The following is a 21922-nucleotide window of genomic DNA, read 5'->3' on the forward strand; positions in this document are numbered from 1 at the left end:
GATGGTGACACGCAATCAATAATCAGCTGTTTTCACTGACTGAGTACAAAACTGACAGCGCACTCTTTTCAATTTACCACAGCCAAGTTTAAGGACGCGGCAGTCGTCCGAAACGCGTAGGCCCCGAGGACACCTTACCTCCACTTTCTACACACCCAGGACTACCAATAACTGGACTTTCTTTTAACCCAAGCCAATTAAACTCGGAATAGACTTTCCATTTTAATTCTACCCAGCGCTGGATCCTTTTTTCTCTTTTTTTTACAAAAGGGGGCAGTATGGCGTTATCTACAGGGGGGGCTATATGGTGTTATCTACAGAGGGGGCTGTATGGCGTTCTCTACAGAGGGGGCAGTATGGCGCTATCTACAGAGGGGGCTGTATGGCGCTATCCACAGGGGGACTGTATGGCGTTATCTACAGAGGGGGCTGTATGGTGCTATCTACAGGGGGGCTGTATGGCGTTATCTACAGGGGGCTGTATGGCGCTATCTACAGGGGGGACTGTATGGCGTTATCTACAGAGGGGGCTGTATGGCGATATCCACAGAGGGGGGCTGTATGGCGTTCTCTACAGAGGGGGCTGTATGGCGTTATCTACAGAGGGGGCTGTATGGCGTTATCTACAGGGGGGACTGTATGGCGTTATCTACAGGGGGGACTGTATGGCGTTATCTACAGGGGGGACTGTATGGCGTTATCTACAGGGGGGAATGTATGGCGTTATCTACAGGGGGGACTGTATGGCATTATCTACAGGGGGGACTGTATTGCGCTATCCACAGGGGGGGGGCTGTATGGCGTTCTCTACAGAGGGGGCTGTATGTCGTTATCTACAGAGGGGGCTGTATGGCGTTATCTACAGGGGGGACTGTATGGCGTTATCTACAGGGGGGACTGTATGGCGTTATCTACAGGGGGGACTCTGTATGACGTTATCTACAGGGGGTCTGTATGGCGTTATCTACAGGGGGTCTGTATGGCGTTATCTACAGGGGGTCTGTATGGCGTTCCCTACAGGGGGGGGGGTCTGTAGGGAACGCCATACAGCCCCCCTGCAGGGAACGCCATACAGCCACCCCTGTAGGGAACGCCATACAGCCCCCCCTGTAGGGAACGCCTTACAGCCCCCCTGTGGGGAATGCCATACAGCCCCCCCCTGTGGATAGCGCTATACAGCCCCCCTGTAGGGAACGCCATACAGCCCCCCCTGTAGGGAACGCCATACAGCCCCCCTGTAGGGAACGCTATACAGCCCCCACCTGTAGGGAACACCATACAGCGTCCCCAACCCCCCAAAAAAATGCGACCTACAGTGTGAGAAGACAAAAGACATGTATCCCCTATCCACAGGATAGGGGATACATGTGTGATCGCGTGCAGAGTTAATGAGAACGGGGGACCGAAAGTCCCCTGAAGTTCTCCATGACTAACCTCTGACTTCCGGCATCTGCGCAGCTCAATAAAAATGAAAGGAGCGCTGGTCACGCATGCGCACAAGCACGACCGGCGCTCCATTCATTTCTACGGAGCTGCCGACACAGACCCCGGAAGTCCGAGGTTTGTGATGGAGAACTTCAGGTGACTTTCAGTACCCCGTTCTCCCTATCACTGCCAGCGATCACACATGTATCCCCTGTCCTGTGGATAGGGGATACATGTCTTTTGTTTAATGGCAGAGCGGGGAGATACCTCCCTGCTCTGCCGTAGTGTTCAGTGGCGTCCCGCTGTAGCAGCCATAGCGGCAGCTAGCGGAGCATCCGGCCATGGTGGGGGCCAGTGCCGGCGGGCGACACGGGCCCCCTCATGCCGCGGGCCCCATAGCAGCTGCCACGGCTGCTATAGCGGTAATTACGCCACTGCTTAAGAACAATTTTAAAGAACTAGGCTACAAGCTGAAGGGAAGGACCTCCAAGTTAGTATTCTCAGGAATACTGCCTGTGCTATGCGCATCACAGGATAGACAGCGGGAGCTCAGGGAGTTAAATGCATGGCTGAAGTCTTGGTGTAGAGTAGAAGGCTTTGGGTTCCTAGAGCATTGGGCTGACTTTTCATTGGGGTACAAACTGTATTCTGCAGATGATTTGCACCTAAATGGAAGGGGGTCCGCTGTGCTGGGGGAGAGAATTCTAGCTGGGGTGGTGGAGTATTTAAACTAGGGCTGAGGACGGAGGTCATTGTAGAAAATAAAGGGGTAGTTAGGTTAGAGAGGGTCAAACTATACTGGTGGGGGGGGGGGGGGGAACAGATTGTGGGGAGAGGACTAGACAACAGGATAAGGAGATCCTTTTATTACAAAACAACAATGAAAATAAAAATGCCCAAATAATGTCAAATAATCACATTTCTGATAATAAAAGTGAAAAACTGAAAGGCAAGTTAAAGTGTATGTTCACAAATGGCAGAAGTCTAGCAAGCAAAATGGGGGAGCTGGAGGCCTTGGTACTGGATGAAAATATAGATATAGTTGGTGTTGCTGAAACATGGCTAGACTCTTCACATGACTGGGCTGTAAATCTACAGGGTTTTACACTATTTTGAAAAGACAGGGCAAATAGGAAAGGCGGTGGTGTATGTCTGTATGTGAGAAGTGATATGAAGGTGAGTGTGAAAGAGACAATAGTGGGTGAAGATAGTGTGTGGAACTAGAAAGGGAGGTAAACACCGAAAAAATTACTTTTGGTGTAATCTATAGACCCCCAATATATCTGAGAAGATGGAAGTTCAGCCATATAAACAGATGGAGTGGGCTGCAGAGGTTGGTACTGTAGTGATAATGAGAGACTTTAGTTACCGTGATATTAAGGGCACATTCACACGTGGCGGAATTGCTGTTGAATTCCGCTGCGGACAGTCCGCAGTGGAATTCTGCAGCAGCCGTTTTTTACATTTGTTTCTATACATTTTTAGGAAAGTTAGTTCAGACGTTGCAGAAAATAACTGTTTGCAAATCAGGCTGCGGTGCAGAATTTTCCCTCCACAGCATGCTCATGAGGTTGCGGAGAAGAAGCGGAATTTCACTGCGGATTTCAGCATTTGCATTGCAAAACCTGAAATCTGTGGCAAGTCCGCTGTGATATCTGCAACGTCTGAATTACCTGTCAAATATGCAAATGTTGATGCAGATTCGTTGCGTAATTGCCCCAAATCTGCACCAACAGTTGCAGCGAAAAAATTCTTCCACGTGTGAATGTGCCCTAATTGGCGTCATGGTTTGGCATCAACTGCGAAGGGGAGAAATTTCCTCAACCTGTTGCAGGAAAATTTTATGGGTCAGTTTATGAAAGACCTGACTAGAGGTGAAGCTCTGTTGGATCTGGTCTTTTCTAAGGGTATGACCAGATGTGGCGGAGTTCTGCATACACTGTCCGCATCAATGCCGCACAGAATCTGCGTTGCAGATTCTGTTGTGGCTTTGCCTAAAATGGGCATTAAACTGATGCAGACTAGCCGTTGCATATTGAGGGGAAGAGGGCTTCCCTTCTCTCTATCAGTGCAGGATAGAGAGAAGGGACAGCCCTTTCCTTAGTAAAAGTAAAAAGAAATTCATACTTACCCGGCTGTTGTCTTGGTGACGCGTCCCTCTTTCGCCATCCAGTGCGACCTCCCTGGATAACGCGGCAGTCCATGTGACCGCTGCAGCCTGTGATTGGCTGCAGCCGTCACTTGGACTGAAACATCATCCCGGGAGGCCGGACCGGAGGAAGAAGTAGAGAGTTCTCGGTAAGTATGAACTTCTATTTTTTTTACAGGTTGATGTATATTGTGATCGGAAGTCACTGTCCAGGGTGCTGAAACAGTTACTGCCGATCGTTTAACTCTTTTAGCACCCTGGACAGTGACTATTTACTGACGTCGCCTAGCAACGCTCCCGTAATTACAGGTGCACACACGTAGTCACCCATAATTACGGGAGCCCCATTTCACTTCCTCAGTCTGGCTGTAGACCTAGAAATACATAGGTCCAGCCAGAATGAAGAAATGTCATGTTAGTAAAACCAATACCCTCCGCAGCACACATAACATCTGCGGACTTCATTGCAGAATTTTGACTCCCCATTGAAGTCAACAGTCCGCAACAGTCAGTGTATGCTGCGGACACCAAATTCCGCACCGCAGCCTATGCTCCGCAGCGGAATTGTCCGCAACGTGTAAACGAACCTAACTAAAAAGCTGTGGAAAGCAATGGAGAAATGTGTACGCTGCGGATTTCCGCTGCGGACTGTCCGCAGCGGAATTCCAGAGCAATTCCGCCACGTCTCGTCATGCCCTAACAGTGATCACAATATAGTTACATTTTACCTATACTGTAAAAAACAAACAAAGGCTGGGAGGGCAAAAACACTTCATTTTTAGAAGGTCAATTTCCCCAGGATGAGGGCTGCAATTCAGGATATAGACTGGGAAGAACTAATGTCAAATAATGGTACAAATGATAAATGGGAGATCTTGAAATCTACTTTGGATAATTATAGTGCAAAATTTTATTCCTATAGGTAACAAGTATAAGCGACTAAAATTAAACCCCACATGGCTTACACACTTCTATAAAAATGGGAGATATATGACAAAAAAAGGGCATTTGAAAAATACAAATCTGAGGGTACAGCTGTAGCCTTTGCAAATTAGAAAGAGCTTATAAAAATCTGCAAAAAAGTAATAAAATCAGCAAAAATTCGAAATGAAAGGCAGGTGGCCAAGGATAGTAAAACAAATCCCCCAAAATTCTTCAAGCATGTAAATGCAAAAAAGCCAAGGTCTGAAGGTAGGACCCCTAAATAGTGGTAAAGGGAAGTTGGTCACAGGGGATCAAGAGAAGGCAGAGTTATTAAATGGGTTCTTTAGCTCTGTATATACAACAGAAGAAAGAGCAGCTGATGTAGCCGGTGCCAGTGCTGTTAATATATCAGTTGATATACTGAATTGGCTGAATGTACTGTAGATATGGTCCAAGCTAACTTAAATAAAATAAATGTGCTTAACGCTCCGGGACCAGATGGTTTACACCCTAGAGTTCTTAAAGAGCTTAGTTAAGTTATTTCTGTCCCCCTCTTCATAATATTTAGAGATTCTCTAGTGACTGGTATAGTGCCAAGGGACTGGCGCAGAGCAAATGTGGTGCCTATTTTCAAAAAGGTCTTCCCAAGGGTAATTGTAGACCAGTTAGCTTAACATCAATCGAGGGAAAAATGTTTGAGGGGCTATTGAGGGACTATATACAGGATTTTGTGACAAAAAAATAGTATTATAAATGAAAGCCAGTCTGGTTTTACTAAGAACAGAAGTTGTCAAACCAACCTGATTTGTTTTTTTGAAGAGGTAAGTAGAAGCCTAGACAAAGGGGTCGCTGTGGATATAGTGTTTTTGGACTTTGAAAAGGCATTTGACACTGTCCCTCATAGACACTAATGGGTAAATTAAGGACTATAGGTTTAGAAAGTATAGTTTGTAATTGGATTGAGAATTGGCTCAAGGACCGTATCCAGAGAGTTGTGGTCAATAATTCCTACTCTGAATGGTCCCTGGTTATAAGTGGTGCACCCCAGGGTTGCGTGCTGGGGCCAGTAATATTTTTATCTTATTTATTAATAATACAGAGGATGGGATTAATAGCACTATTTCTATTTTTGCAGATGACACCAACCTATGTAGCATTGTTCAGTCTATGGAAGATGTAAGTAAATTGTTAGCTGATTTGGACACACTAAGTGTTTGGGCATCCACTTGGCAAATGAGGTTTAATGTAGATAAATGTAAAGTTATGCACCTGGGTACCAACAACCTGCATGCATCATATGTCCTAGGTGGAGCTACACTGGGGGAGTCACTTGTTGAGAAGGATATGGACGTACTTGTAAATCATAAACTAAATAACAGCATGCAATATCAATCAGCTGCTTCTAAGCCCAGCAAGATATTGTCGTGTATTAAAAGAGGCATGGACTCACAGGACAGGGATATAATATTACCACTTTACAAACCATTAGTGAGGCCTCATCTAGAATATGCAGTTCAGTTCTGGGCTCCAGTTCATAGAAAGGATGCCCTGGAGTTGGAAAAAATACAAAGAAGAGCAACAATGCTAATAAGGGGCATGGAGAATCTAAGTTATGAGGAAAGATTAAAAGAACTAAACCTATTTAGCCGTGAAAAGAGACGACTAAGGGGGGACATGTTTAAAGGAATAGTGTCATCACAAATAATTTTTTTATATGTTAAAGATGTTAGTGCTTTAATAAAAACGTTTATATTCATTTGTGTGTTTGTGTTTTACTGTTTCTTATTTTTACACTTTTTCTTCCCTATGGGGGCTGCCATTTTTTGTTCCATTTCTGTGTGTGTCGATTAACGACACACACAGACATGGAATACGGCAGCCACAGTCCCATAGGGACTGCGAACGGCTCCCGTCCCATTGACTGCCGTGTACGGCGTCTGTGTGGGAACTGCGCATGCGCCGCTCCCACACAGTCCTATTCGAAATTGGCGCCGTCCGGCGCCATTTTCCTGTGGACCGGAAGTCGCGGCCGGACAGTAATATTACTACTTCCGGTCGCGGCTTCCGGACTTGTGCACATGGAACAGCGGCAGCAAAGGGAGCGGACGGGCCGGAGGGAGCCGCGGCGGCAGGAGCAGGTAAGAGATTTCAATGTATGTTAGTGTTTGTGTGTGTTTACTACTGTATGTAAACCTACTACACTGTGGGTTACCTCAAAAAATGGCGACACACAGTGTAGGAGGTTAAACCTTTCAAACCCCTCGTTTATCCCGGCACTAGCCAGGATAAAGGAGGGGGGGATGCTGAGAGCTCACTAGAGCGAGGGCTTTTAACCCAATGTTGCAATGCTGCAATTTTGGGAACTAGCTCCATCTAGTGACCAAAAATGGGTAGTATTATAAATTAGAAAAAATTTATAATATTTCCTGACTCGCGAAAAAAATAAAAAAAATTTGAACAATGTTTAATCACCCACACACTAAATGTTTAATTTTTAAAAAAAAAACATGTTTTTCGGGCAACACCATGCCTTTAACTTATATAAATGTATGAATGGCACATACAAAAAATATGGTGAAATCCTGTTCCATGTCAGATGCTCTCAAAAAACAAGGGGCACTCTCTCCATCTGGAGAAAAAAAGGTTCAATCTGCAGAGGCGACAAGCCTTCTTTACTGTGAGAACTGTGAATCTATTAAATAGTCTACCGCAGGAGCTGGTCACAGCAGGGACAGTAAATGCTTTAAAACAGGCTTAGATAATATCCTAGAACAAAAAAATATCAGCTCCTATGTCAATGTGTACAAATTATTTCCTTCCTTTTTCCAATCCCTTGTTTGAACTTGATGGACATTTTTTTCAACCGTACTATGTAACTATGTAACTATATAATTTAATGAAATCACTCTGACTGTGACTGATAAAGTGCTTACATGATCACCAATGGGAAATTTACCACCCAATTGTCAATTTATTAAAAAAAGAATGTATCAGCCGCCAAAATTAACGGGCTGAATGCAGGAGAAACGGATGTTAATTGCAGAGGCATGGAAGCACCTACAAACATGAGATAAACGCCGCTGGAATGGAGGGAAAAGAAGAAATGTAGGTATGGCAGCAGTCTATCATTTCTAGGAACATGACAGTTTCTCTTTAATACTATATTATCAAGTTGTTTAATGTACAAGTGCAATGTAATTTCAATAATAAAAAATAAAAACGCTATAGAGTTATTCAAATTCCTAAAAGATGATGAACAGGCACTTTCACACTAGCACTGTTTATGATGGTCTTTGTTCTGTGCATGACTACACTCACATAGGCTATCACAATGGTCATCAGCAGGGGCTTCACTAGCCCCAGGCCTCCGGGGCCCAAGCCCTGGATCTTCCGCCCGGTGCCCCGGATCCCCGGGTGACTACCACTACAGTGGTCGTATCGGTCGCAATTGCGACCGGGCCGCGGGCTCGTGCCCATCTTTAAAATTTACTATAGTAATTGGGGCCTTTGTCATAAAATACATGGGCCCCTGTTACTATAGTAATAACACTACACTTACCCTCCTTCAGCAGAAGTCCTGATGTCTTCGTGCCGAGCATGACGTCACAACGCTGGATGGTGTTGGGACATCCACTGCACCCGGAGCCGAAGAGGAGAGTAAGTGTTACAGGGTGACATTACTGCCTGCTGGGGTCCTGTATCTAAGCCTGCCTTGTGGTAGGCTAACATACATGGTATAACAGACAGTCTCACACATGGACCCTTTATCTAAGCCTACCACATTGTTACATAGTTCGTATGGTTGAAAAAAGACACATGTCCATCAAGTTCAACCAAGGGATGGGAAAGGGAAGTAAAAAATTTCTACACATAAGAGCTGATATTTTTTTGTTCTAGGAAATTATCTAAGCCTTTTTTAAAGCCATCTACTGTCCCTGTCCTGCGGTAGACTATTCCATAGATTCACAGTTCTCACAGTAAGGCCTCATGCACACGACTGTAGCCATGTGCACGGCCGTGATTTTCGGGTCGGCCGGCCACGGTGTGTCAGCCGTGAGCCTCACGCAAATTGCGAGCTGTGCACATGGCCACGGCCATTATTTTCAATGAGCCCGGACTGCAGAACACGGCCGTAATAAGGCTTGCCCGTTCTTTCTGCGGTCCGGGCTCTGGGGCCAACCACGGTCGTGTGCATGGCCCCATAGGAATAAATGGGGCCACAATTCTCCTGCGGATTTTCGGGGGAATTGCGGCTGCAAAAGCATGTTCGTGTGTATGGGGCCTTAAAAAGGCTTGTCACCTCTGCAGGTTGAACCTTTTTTTTTTCAGATGGAGGAAGTGCGTCCTTGTTTTTTGAGGGGGTTTTACATAGAACAGGAGTTCACCATATTTCACCAAAGCGGACCCCCTTTGCTTGGAATATCATAAACAGGATTGGCCTTTCTTTTCTCGGACCCCTTTCTACTGCCCCTAACTACATTATCCCAGCTACTTGCCTGATCCTGCTGACCCATGTCTTCACCCTCCAGATCTACCCCACTAACTGCTTGTTCCGTCAGCAGCATGCTCCGCTCAAGATTGTCTATCGTCCACAGTGTTGCATTATGCTCCTCCAGATCTCTAATGCAAGCTTCCAGGTGACCAACATGCTCACATCTGCCACAGAAGTATTCACCCTGGAACTCCGGCTCCAGTCGTGCTTAACATATGGCAAACTGTGCACTGAAGAAAACCTCCAATCTTGCTGTCCATTATCTTAGTTACAAAAAAAAGTGAACAATTGAAAAAGTAAAAGAAGAGTACTTACAGTGGCTTTAACTCCTCTTTTTAACTCCGGTTTTATAACTCCACTTATATCACAAGCCACTTAATTCAAATAGCTCAGAAAATAGCATTGTGGGCTTAGATACATGACCATGTATGATCCTGTCTGCTGGGCCCTGTATCTAAGCTTACCACATTGTAGGCTTAGATACAGGGCCCCAGCAGATCATAATCTTATACTGTATAAGATTACTGTGTGTTGGGTACCTGTATCTAAGCCTAACATGTGGTAGTCTTAGATACAGGGTCCAACAGACAATATCACACATGGGCTCTGTATCTAAGCCTACCACATAGCAGGTTTAGATACATGGCATGTATGATACTGTCTGATGGGCCCTGTTTCTAAGCCTACCACCGGTGTTACTAATTGTTTTTTTTTTGAGTTTGTGTTTTTTTACAGATTCGGTTTTTGGACTACTTCGATGACGGCTTATTTTATTTTCAATAAAATGGTTAATGAGGGTTGTGGGGATTTTTTATTTCAATAAAATATTTCTTCTATGTCTTTGTATTTTCTTTTAAACTTCATTACTACAACCTTAGTAATGGCCGCTGGCTGATTGACAGCGTCCATTGCTAAGGCGGGGCTTAGTGTTAGCCGACCCAGAGGCTAACACTAACCCCCTAATATTACACCACCACCAGGGGTACCGGGAAGAGTTGGGTACGATCCAATACCCGACCATCTGTAGGGATGGCCAGGCACTGGGGCGGCGGCAAGATCTATTATTAGAGTATTAAGTATTATTAGACTAGAAAAGCCCAAAAACCGTGACCCTTCCCACCCTCGTAATGCCAGCCTGCTGCTGCTATGTTGTATCTGGCTGGTTATAAAAAATGGTGGGGGGGACATGGGGTCATGTAATATATATAGTTTTTTAAATGGAAAAAACATTGTGCGGTCGTCGTCCCACTAGCCAGATACAACATAGCAGCAGCAGCCTAGCATTACCAGGGTGAGATGACCCACTGTTTTTGGCCTTTCCCTTCCTAATAACACCAGCTTGCAGTCACCCCAGTACCCATCCATCACTACAGATGGTCGGGTACTGGATCGTACTCAGCTCTTCCCAGTACCCCATGGGTAATAATGTGGGGTGTAGTGCTAACCTTTTCACCCCACATTATGCCCCGCCTTAGTCATGGATACTGTCAATCAGCCAGCGGCCATTACTAAGGCGGTAGTAATAAAGTTTAAAAAAATACAAGAACATAGAAAAAATATTTTATTGAAATAAAAAAACCCACACAACCTTTATTAACCATTTTATTGAGAATAAAAATTGCCATTATCAAAGTAGATCTCGAATCCGACGTAGTCCAACAACCGAACCTGTAAAAAAACACAAACACACAAAAAAAATTAGTAACACATAAAAAAGCAAAGCAATTCTTATACTTACCTTTCCTGGGTCCAGCTCTGGAGCCGCAATGTCAGCGAGATGGGCCCTATATTTAATCCTATCATGTGTGATACTGTCTGCTGAGCCAATGTATCTACTCCTATCCATAGCTATAGGGTCGTAGTTCTATAAATATTCTAATAAAATTGAGAGAAAGAAGGCTCGCACTGCCCCAACTCAGGTAAATTACAGTCTCTGCGTGTGAAAACCTATTAGCTTGAACACGTGGAAATACAGCTATCAACTTGTTGCCCACGGGGTGCTCATCGACAGAGAACAGCACATGTACAATTTGAATGTAGAAAGTAGAAAATACGAGGCACTCATCGCAATGGAAATAAAAAGATTTATTGATTTTGATTTTGGTCTGTCTGATGTGGAAGATCTCTACATACATATATACATACATACATATATACACGCACACGCATTTTTTTTGGGGGGTGAACATATGTTAGTACAAGGATACTATCTGCTGGGGCCCTGTATCTAAGCCTATTATGTGTGATACTGTCTGCTGGGACCATGTATCTAAGCCTATCATGTGTGATACTGACTGCAGAGTCAAGGTGGGTATGTGGGACTACCTACAGGGGACTGCATAGCACTGTCTACAAGGGGGATCTATGACAAGGGGACTGCATGTGGAACCATACAGGGAGGTTGTGACACTATATACAGGGGACATTGTGTGGGGGAACTCTCTACAGGTGTCTTTGATTAGAGCCCCAAGACATAACTTTGCTTGGGGCCCCAGAAATGACAAATTTGCCCCTGAGGGTTAGTACAAGGATACGTACTGTTGGGGCTCTGTATCTAAGGCTACATTCACACGAACGTGACAGATTTACGTGCGTAAAAAACGCGCGTAAATCTGTCTGTTGCATTTTTGCATCAGTGTGCTTTGAGTGTGGCATGTGTTTTTCACACACTTGCAAGAACTTTTTTTTTTTTCAGTATAATTGATGTGTGAAACACGGACAGCACACGGATGTGCGTTCACGTGCTGTCCGTGGTTTTCACGCACCCATTGACTTCAATGGGCGACTAGGTGCGTGAAAATGCACCAATATATGATATGCAGTGAGTTTCATGCAACAGACACTCGCTGTGTAAAAACTCCCTCATGTGTGAATAGCCCCATTGATGTCAATGGGTCCGTGTGCTGTGCGTTGAAACATTTGAATGCGAATGTTTCAACGCACAGCACACGGACCCATTGATATCAATGGGGCTATTCACACATGCGGGAGTTTTTACACAGCGAGTGTCTGTTGCATGAAACTCACTGCATATCCTATATTGGTGCGTTTTCATACATATATACATTTCTATCATGTGTGATACTCTCTGCTGGGACATGTATCTAAGCCTATCATGTATGATACTGTATGCTGAGACAATGCATCCAATTCTATCCAGCGGTGTCTCTATTGGAGCCTTAGTCTTGTAGATATGCTATCTCCGATATGTATGTAAAAATGTATTTATTTTTTTGGGTGAGGGGGTAAATATATGTTTCAGGACTTGTGCCCCTGATCTTTTAAGACCCTTGCAATGCCCCTGGTCATCGGGTAATCCAAATCAGAATCTCCTTTTAAAATTGACCTACAAGGGTCATTTAACATACCAGATTAGTTCATGCTCTCATACTTGTCTCCCAAATACAAGTTTCCAACGTGCTCTGCACACTAAAGGTCCTTGACACAACAGGCAATAACAACTACTGCTGCATGTTACTAGGCTGTACAGAAGAAGTTGCCACAACAATAACCCCTTCTCTGACATCAACCTGCTTTGCAGTTATTGGCTGACTTTTATCTACTTCTTCCTGCATTTGGACTAGAAAGTTCAGGGAACTAGCTGAAAGACAGCATAGAGCTCTCGTTATTACCAGTATTATGTGCGGAGTAAATTCAGTGGGTGGGTAGAGCAGGAAGTCTGTATAGTGCAGCTTCAGCCAATAGCTGAAGAGCAAGCCGTGATGTCAAAGTGTGGATCATCATTTTTGGCCACTTCTGTGTACAGCCCAGTAACATGCAGCAGTGGTTGTAATTACTGGTGATGTGAATGATCCACAGTCTACAGAGCACTTTGGATACTTGCATATGAAGGGACCATAGTAAAATAATTAACTCTATTACGTTTATTTTTACTAACAATGAAAATTTGTCCAGAGTTTCACTTTAAACACTTAAAATGAATACTGGATAGTGACTGCTTTAATTCTGAAGCCTTCTTTCCCTCTTTGCTTGTAAAATGTCACTTTGAAACTGATTAATAAATCTACATTTATAAATTTACTTTATTGTTCTATAATAAGACCTTACTGTATATTAGTAAACAGCCTATATATTGATTCATTATTTCATTATGTTTGTTGTATATAAGTGTGTGAAGAATTGTTGGAAAAGTGGATCATTTGAACAGTGACCTTAAACAGGTTGTCCTCCAGCAACAAATTAATTATGGTCAGCCCTGCTGTGGGAAATTCTCTGTTATCAGTTATTATTTCTGAGGGAACTGCAGGATAAATGCCCATTTTACTATGAGGCTTTACATAACATCCATGGACACCAGTGATCATCCATCTGGTTAATAAATTGAAGATTATTTTTGTCTAAAGCAGACAATCCCTTTAATTTGACTATCTGATATGTGGAGAGGTATGCTGTAAATAATGAACTATTGTCTGACAACAGATAATTAATAGCATATATATATATATATATATATATATATATATATATATATATATATATATATATATATATATATATATATACACACACACTATAAAAAGTACCCGGCGTTGCCTGGGTTTGAAGTGTCGGTCTGTTTGTTTATATGCATGTATTTATTGCATTTGTTCCAAGGGTGTCAAGGTTTTTTTTATTTACGGAGAAATTGCTAGTAGCCCTATATACCCCGGCAGTTACAAACTGCTTATTTCATTTTTAGCTTCCTAAATACCTAACAGCTAAACTGGTAGGAGATGGATTCAAAATACTATTTGATAGAGCCAGTTGATAACATTGGCAGTGTTATTGCCAGGTGCAAAGACAAAGCAGGCAACATACAATAGTCAATGTGAAAAACAATGGCAACTTTATTAATCGTTGTAGCATTGAACCTGCCTGGATGCTTGCCAGGGGTTGCCTTATCTGCCCTTATAACAACCTTTTTATTGTCTGAGGGCATTTTTTCAATTGCTGTCTTAAACAGATTGACATGATTATGCTGATGTAGCATCTCTTGTAATTTAAGTATTGTTTCCTGCTTGGTAGCTGGGAAATTTCCATGGTGGGCATTAGCCTCTACCTGATGATCACCCATGATGTAGATCTGCAGGAATGCGTGTTCCTGATTCTCTATTGGCAAAATAGATCCAATGAGATGGGATATCTGCCCTTGTATATTAAATGTGGGCATGAAACCACTCCTTCTGACTTCAGTTGCTCCAAATCATGTGAAAGCAGTTGTTATAACTTCGGATTTCGCTAAAGAAATCTCTTGATTCAAGGCTATTGCCTGTAAGCAATGACTTGAGTGGCTCAAGAGGAGTTGGCAAGTCTGGTATCTGTACCTTGTCTCCAGAGCAGCACAAACCTGGCCCCTCCTTGGGAAATTTTAAGGCACCACAGAAAGTGCACGTCATTTCCATTTTGTCAATCACATTAAATCTATGTTGGCCATAGGCTATGGTTGGATCATAATTGATAGCAGCATCATGCTTGAAAACCCACTCATTGGCACGCTGAACAACATGATGTGCTCTATCAGCTTTTTGAAAATCACCTATCTGATCTGTTGCTGAGAAAGCCAGGCCCGAGTTTGCTGAGGAGTTTCAGCAGGTTGGGTAGCAGTATGAAGAATTTGGTCTGCTTGCAGTCAGGCAAAAGTTTACTGAGGAGTCTCTGCAGGCCCGTGATGCAGCTTTCCTCCTGGCCATTGGAGACTTCCTGCCAATAGAGGGACTTCTCTTTGGCGGCATTTTGCAAATTTAAGTTAACGATTAATTGAGTGCAAATTTGCTAAGTTTAGATACTGAAGGTGTTGTGGCTGGCTAAGAAGCCAAGTGCAATACACTTTAGAAACGTGAAATCAAAATCTCACAGCCAGAGTGGCTCTAAGCCTCCACTGGACTTGGTTTTATTTTTCAAGACTTCTTAGTGGGTCCAAAGTGTACCACTGAAGTCAGGAAGATCAACTGGCCGTTGCCACCCCCTTCAAGATTTATGTCTGAAAACTTTAATAAGTGCCCAAAAAGCATAAGAAGCAATGGGAATGATTTATCTAAACTGGCGTATAAGAAACATGAGGCAACCCCCATCAGATTCCAACTCTGATCTTTCAAAGGCACCTTTGAAGACGAAAATAGTAATCTGATTTGTTGCTATGGGCAACTGCTCCACTGTACCTTCCCATCTAGGATTATCTAGTAAAGTGCACTACTTTCTACTACTGCCAGATGAAAACATCTATACTTTAAAAGTGAATGTCTGTATTCGCTTTTATAGTATTTGATTGTGATCCTATGATAATGACTGATAACAGAGAAGAACTGCAAGGTCGGGATCTTTACAAAAACCTTCCTGGACACCCGATGTACCCATCCCATGTGCCAAATTTGGGGTCAAATGGTTCAGGCGTTTGGATGGCTATAGAGGACAGACAAACAGACATTCACTTTTATAATATAGATATACCGTATATACTAGTGTAGATATACAGTATATACGTCATAATTTTTCTTATTTATAAAGCAGTGCAAGTCTGAAACTTTTAGAATTTCAAGATAATTATTCCAATTATGTCAAATAATATCTTAATGTTTATAAGAAGTGCTTCACTTTTTGTTACATGTCTGACTTTAATTAACAATACACTAGTCTTAATAAGTGTGTTGGAGATAAAGGTGTGAGATCTCCAACACAATTACCTTTACAGTGTTAGAACTGTTACCTCTGCAATTAGGTTTTGATGTTCACTTATCAATGAGAAGGTGAATATCTTTCTCAGGGGACTGCAGAGGATATATTACAGCTACTAATTCTAACACATCTCTAACTAGGCCTGTTCTAATCAGTAGTGTACATCCACACAAGACATTAACTAAAAGAGCCTGGAGCCTCTTCATCCACAACTCTTTAGAACTGCACAAGAATAAGGTCCATTAGCATTAAAAGGATACTACATATAATATGATTGCGTATATGAATTACTGAGGTATCATGAAATTACATTGCTAAGCACTGCACATTACATCAAATTTCCTTGCACACATTCAGTCAATGTCAAACATATGCTTTGAGCACAGGCAAGCTAAAAAGGAATTCAGGGGTCCATTCTGCTCCAGAACAAATCCATTGATAGTTTGTGAAATAAGGCCATGTTCAGACGTGGCAGAATTTTTCCGCTGCAAATGTTGGCGGAGATTTGGGGCAATTACGCAACGAATCTGCACCAACATTTGCACTTTTGACAGGTAGTTCAGACGTTGCAGAAAACACAGCGGACTTGCCACAGATTTCAGTTTTTGCATTGCAAAGGCTGAAATACGCAGTGAAATTCCGCTTCTTCTCCGCAACAGACAGTGCATGCTGCAGACTTAAAATTCCGCACCGCAGGCTATAGTCTGCAGCGGAGTTTTCCTCAACGTCTGCACGAAGATAACTAAAAAGGTGTGGAAACCAATGGACAAACTGTCTGCTAAGGATTTTCACTGGGGACTGTCCACAGCGGAATTCCACAGCAGTTCTGCCACGTCTGAATGTGCCCTTAGGGTAAATAGATAGTAAGGCCAGATTCACACGAACGTTGCGTTTTTGCGCGCGCAAACAACGCAGCGTTTTGCGAGCGCAAAAACCATTTGACAGCTGCGTGTGTCATGCGTGTCTGATGCGCGGCTGCGTGATTTTCGCGCAGCCGGCATCATAGAGATGAGGCTTGTCAACGCCCGTCACTGTCCAAGGTGCTGAAAGAGCTAAATCTTTCAGCACCCTCGACAGTGAATGCCGAACACAACAGCGAAAAACCTGTAAAAAAAAAAGATAAAGTTCCTACTTACCGAGAACTTCCCGGCCGTTGCCTTGGTGACGCGTCCTTGGTGACGCGTCCTTGGTGACGCGCCTCTCTTGACATCGGGCCCCACCACCCTGGATGACGCAGCAGTCCAAGTGACCGCTGCAGCCTGTGATTGGCTGCAGCCTGTGCTTGGCCTGTGATTGGCTGGAGCTGTCACTTGAACTGAAGTGTCATCCCGGGAGGTCGGACTGCAGGAAGGAGACAGGAGTAATCGGTAAGTTAGAACTTCGTTTTTTTTTTACAGGTTAATGTATTTTGGGATCGCAAGTCACTGTCCATGGTGCTGAAACAGTTTAACTCTTTCAGCACCATGGACAGTAACTATCTCCTGACGTCGCGTACCGATAATTTTTTTGCCGGGATCGGCCAAAACGAGTTTGGCCGAACCCGGTGAAGTTCGGTACGCTTGTCCGGCTTCGCTCATCGCAAAGACACTCCGTTTGGATGTTCGGAAACAGAAAAGCACGTGGTGCTTTTCGGTTTTCATTCATCCTTTTCACTGCTGTTGCGCGAATCACGCTCGTCCCACGGAAGTGCTTCCGTGTGGTGCGCGTGATTTTCACGCACCCATTGACTTCAATGGGTGCGTGATGCGCGAAATACGCAGAGTTATTGAACCTGTCGCGCTTTTTGCGCAGCAGACAAACGCTGCGCAAAAAGCACGGACTGTCTGTACTGCCCCATAGACTTGTATTGGTCCATGCGTGCCGCGTGAAAACCACGCGGCCCGCACGGACCGAATACACGCTCGTGTGAATCCCCCCTAAGTCTCAGGTGGAACTGGGAGTAAATATTCTGCACAGCTCTGCAGAATATGTTGCTTTATATTAATAAATTACAACATATACTGTATTTTTCAGACTATAAGACGCACCTGACTATAAGACGCACCCAGGTTTTAGACAACAGAAAATAGGAAAAAAATTTAATCTTTTACTACTTTCACAAAGCAAAAACTATTTGTTAAAAAATTAATTTGTTCTGTTTCACAACATTCTGAGCCATTTTTTGGTACACACGATTTTTTTGCCACTTTTTATTTCATTCCTTTTTGTTTATTTTTTACCTTGTGCTTGGAGAAAAATGGGAAAAGTTGGTCGCTGGTCCAATACACTGCAATACATGGATGAGTTACGGAAACGTAGCTGAACTACGCTGTTTCCGTAACTGCCATAGTAGTGAATGACAATTACAGAAGCAGCGTAGCATACTACGCCATTTCTGTAACTACTATGCAGTTCTATGGGAGTTACGAAAACAGCATAGCTCAGCGAGTTATGCTGTTTCCGTAACTCGACCATGTACGCTTTTTTCGGAGCTACCGTAACTCCCATTCACTTCTATGGGAGTTACGGAAACAGCGTAGCTCAGCGAGCACTCGGCTGTTTCCATAACTCCCGACCACCTAACCAGGAAGTGGCCGGGAGACAGCAGGGTGAGTAAGCTAGAACAGGGTTTAGGGGGCCCCGTTCTAGAGATAGGTGTGGGACCCGCATCTGACATTTATGGGAAGACCCCTATCAATGCCTTGGTCGCTATTGACCACGGCATTTAACTAGTTAGACGGCCAGAAACAGCACCATCGCCGTTAGAGCGGCGTGTCAGCTGTAAAACACAGCTGACACCTGCAGTATATGGAGCGGGCACAGTGCGTGAGCCCGCGCCAAACATCATCCCCTCCCCGCTCCATGATGTGCTGGCACATCATGGGACGGGAAGGGGTTAAGTAAGAAGTGGTCAGGGGGCCCAGCGCTGCAGAGTCGCTTGACTGCCGACTATAAGACGCAGGGACTTTTTAGCAAGATTTATTCTTGCTAAAAACTGCGTCTTATAGTCAGAAAAATACGGTACTTTTTTAAAGAAGCTCTGTCACCACATTATAAGTGCCTTATCTCCTACATAAGGAGATCGGCACTATAATGTAGGTGACAGCAGTGCTTTTTATTTAAAAAAAACTATCTGTTTTCACCACTTTATTAGCGATTTTAGATTTATGCTAATGAGTTGCTTAATGCCCAAGTGGGCGTGTTGTTACTTTAGACCAAGTGGGCGTTGTACAGAGGAGTGTATGACGCTGACCAATCAGCGTCATGCACTCCTCTCCATTCATTTAGTCAGCGCATAGGGATCCTTTTAGATCGCTATGTGCTGTCTTATACTAACACATTAACAATACTGAAGTGTTTAGACAGTGAATAGACATTCCATGGGATGTCCATTCACAATCTGTACACTTCGTTACTGTTTCTGTGGTAGTTACAGCAGAGGAAGCGTAATCTCGTTGTAACCTGTCATCTAAAGCGTAATCTTGCGATATTACGCTTCCTCTGCTGTAACTACCACAGAAACAGTAACAAAGTGCAGAGATTGTGAATAGACATCCCGTGGAATGTCTATTCACTGTCTAAACACTTCAGTATTGTTAATGTGTTAGTATAAGACATGTGTTCATGTGTCAACTATTAGAAAAACACTGAACAAAAAATGTGTTCATTGAAGGACACCACTTAAGAAGCCGCTGCTGTCCAAAAAAAACAACATTGCTTCTCAGCTCAAGTTTGACTGGGCCATCTGGATGTTCTACAATTCTTCTGGGAAAATGTTCTATGGACAGATGAGACAAAAGTGGAACTTTTTAGTACAAATGCGCAACGCTATGTTTGATAGAAAAAGAACACTGCAGACAGTGAAGAGACGTTGGGTGATTCAACAGGTCATTGGCCAAGTCAAAGTCTTGACCTTTATTGGGAATGTTTAACTGGGCATGTTTTACTATATGACCAATTGGGCGCTGTACAACGCCCACTTGGTCATATAGTAAAATACGGCCAGTTGTCCATTGAGAAACTCATTAGCATAAAGTTAATATAGGTCATAACTCCGTAAAAAATGATCGTTTTTCTAAATAACAACCACTGCTGTAATCTACATTACAGCGCCAATCACATCATGTACAATATAAGCCACTTATAATGTGGTGACAGAGCCTCTTTAACCCAATGGAGATGCTGTGACATGACCTGAAGAGGGCTGTGCATGACATTCCAAAAATATTGATGAACTGAAAAACATTTGCAGGGGAGAATGGCTCAAAATGTCTCCTCAACATTGTGCAAATCTTCTTTACAGCTACAGGAAACATTTAGTGGAGGTGATTGCTGCTAAAGGTGATCTTCAGTTTATTTCATCAAACCTTTGCTATGTCATAGAGATACATCAAAGGTTGGGATCGGTGGGGGCCTGAGTGCCGAGACCCCCAGCATCACTAAAACGAAGGTGCAGAAGTGCTCATCTGAACGCTTTGTACCTTCGGCTGTGATCAGCACTATTCGTCAGGTTGAGGATGACTCACGTAGAACTTCTTAGCACCCGGACCCCACCGATCCGATCCGAACGTTTGATATGCCTTTATGGAATAGCAAAACTTTGATGTAAATATTTTCTCCCTGCACTGTGGATGTTTACTCAATGTGCACAATAAAAGACATAAATAATACACCTGTTTGTGAGTCATTAGATTAGTTAGTTTGTGTTTTTAGTTAACAATCATGTAGTGACTGGTGCGTCCTTAGTTTTATTCTGGGTTCATAAGTGGGCGAAACATAACTGCTTTTACAAGAATCCCATTAGTGTAGGGTTGGACTGGCCCACCAGAAGATTCTCTAGTAAACTATGGCTCTCACACAATAGAGAAGATAACCACATTTGAAGCTGATTTGGAAGCCAATTCCTTGCTGTTAGGGTCTATTTACTCTAGGTGGATTCACAAACAACCTTTTTTATTTTTATTGATCGTATTGATGATACGATTTTTTTCTTATCATCTTATAATCATTTTCTTTGGTGAAAACCCCAGTTTAACACTGCAATTTACAGCTGAAAAATTATCAATACATATACTTAAAGGGGTTGTCCACTAGGTCATCAGTATATGATCTGTGGGGGTCTGACACCTGAACTCTGCACCGATCAGCTTCTACAGCTGCCTTCGTGCACTGGACGTCCATGCTCCGGTCACGGAATAGCTGCCGAGCTGCAGTACTGCAGCTCTGCTCTTATTCAAGTGAATAGGAGCAGATCTGCAATTCTGCTGCACAGCCACTATGCAATGTACAGAGTCAACTGCTTCCGGCACCGTACATTGCATACTGTGCAATGACATCCGGTGCCCGCAGGCAGCTGGAGCAGCTGATCAGTGCGGGGTCCAGGTGTCGGACCCCCACAGATCATATACTGATGACCTATCCGGTGGATAGGACATCAGTTGTCCAGTAGTGGACAACCCCTTTAATCCGCTCATTATGGTTTGTAATTATAGACTCTTCCATAATTTTCATTGATTTATCAAGAGTTTTCTTTCTCCATTTTTATAGGTTTTAGCAGCATGTATATTTTTTTCTGCTAGAGCTATGGATATGCAAATTCCTTGGAATTCACCACAATGGTAAACAAGCACAAATATACTGCCATTAAAAAAAATTAATAAATTCTACATATATAAAACTATGCTAAACATATAAAATTGAGCAATCCTATCATATATACTAGAATATATATAGTGCAGTACACCACCAATATTGAACTTCCTATTTTATGATATCCTGGTCTGTTAATATTATTAGAGCTGAGCAATCTAAATAATGCAGGTGCAGAGTAACGGAACATGTGGAGAAAAGATGTTCTTTTATGAATCCTATTCCAACCACCCTAAAAACATCATGCTGTTATTCCCCCCTCCCACAAAAAAATAATGCACTAAACACCCAAGGCACATGGTTTGATAGGCCATTAGATAGAATCGCATGAGTAGCTTTATGAGGAAAAAAACATGGCAGCACTAACAATTGCTGCTGATCCTGACCACAGCAGCTCTTGTCTTACAATGCTACTGCCTGTATTGGTTTAATATCTGGCTTCTATCCATGAAGGCAAGCCCATGCGTAAGAACTGTAAATGTTAACAAATTTTCATATTTTGTTATAAAAGGGGATTTCTTATCAGAGAAAACTCCTTTCATATTGCAGCTGATCACTGTGGGTCTAGCTCCCAGCACCCCTGGCACTCACAGCTTATTTAGTCAGTGGAAGCCTTCTCTAGCCACTGCATA

This window comes from Rhinoderma darwinii, chromosome 3 (assembly GCF_050947455.1).
Source record: "Rhinoderma darwinii isolate aRhiDar2 chromosome 3, aRhiDar2.hap1, whole genome shotgun sequence".
NCBI classification, from domain to species: domain Eukaryota; kingdom Metazoa; phylum Chordata; class Amphibia; order Anura; family Rhinodermatidae; genus Rhinoderma; species Rhinoderma darwinii.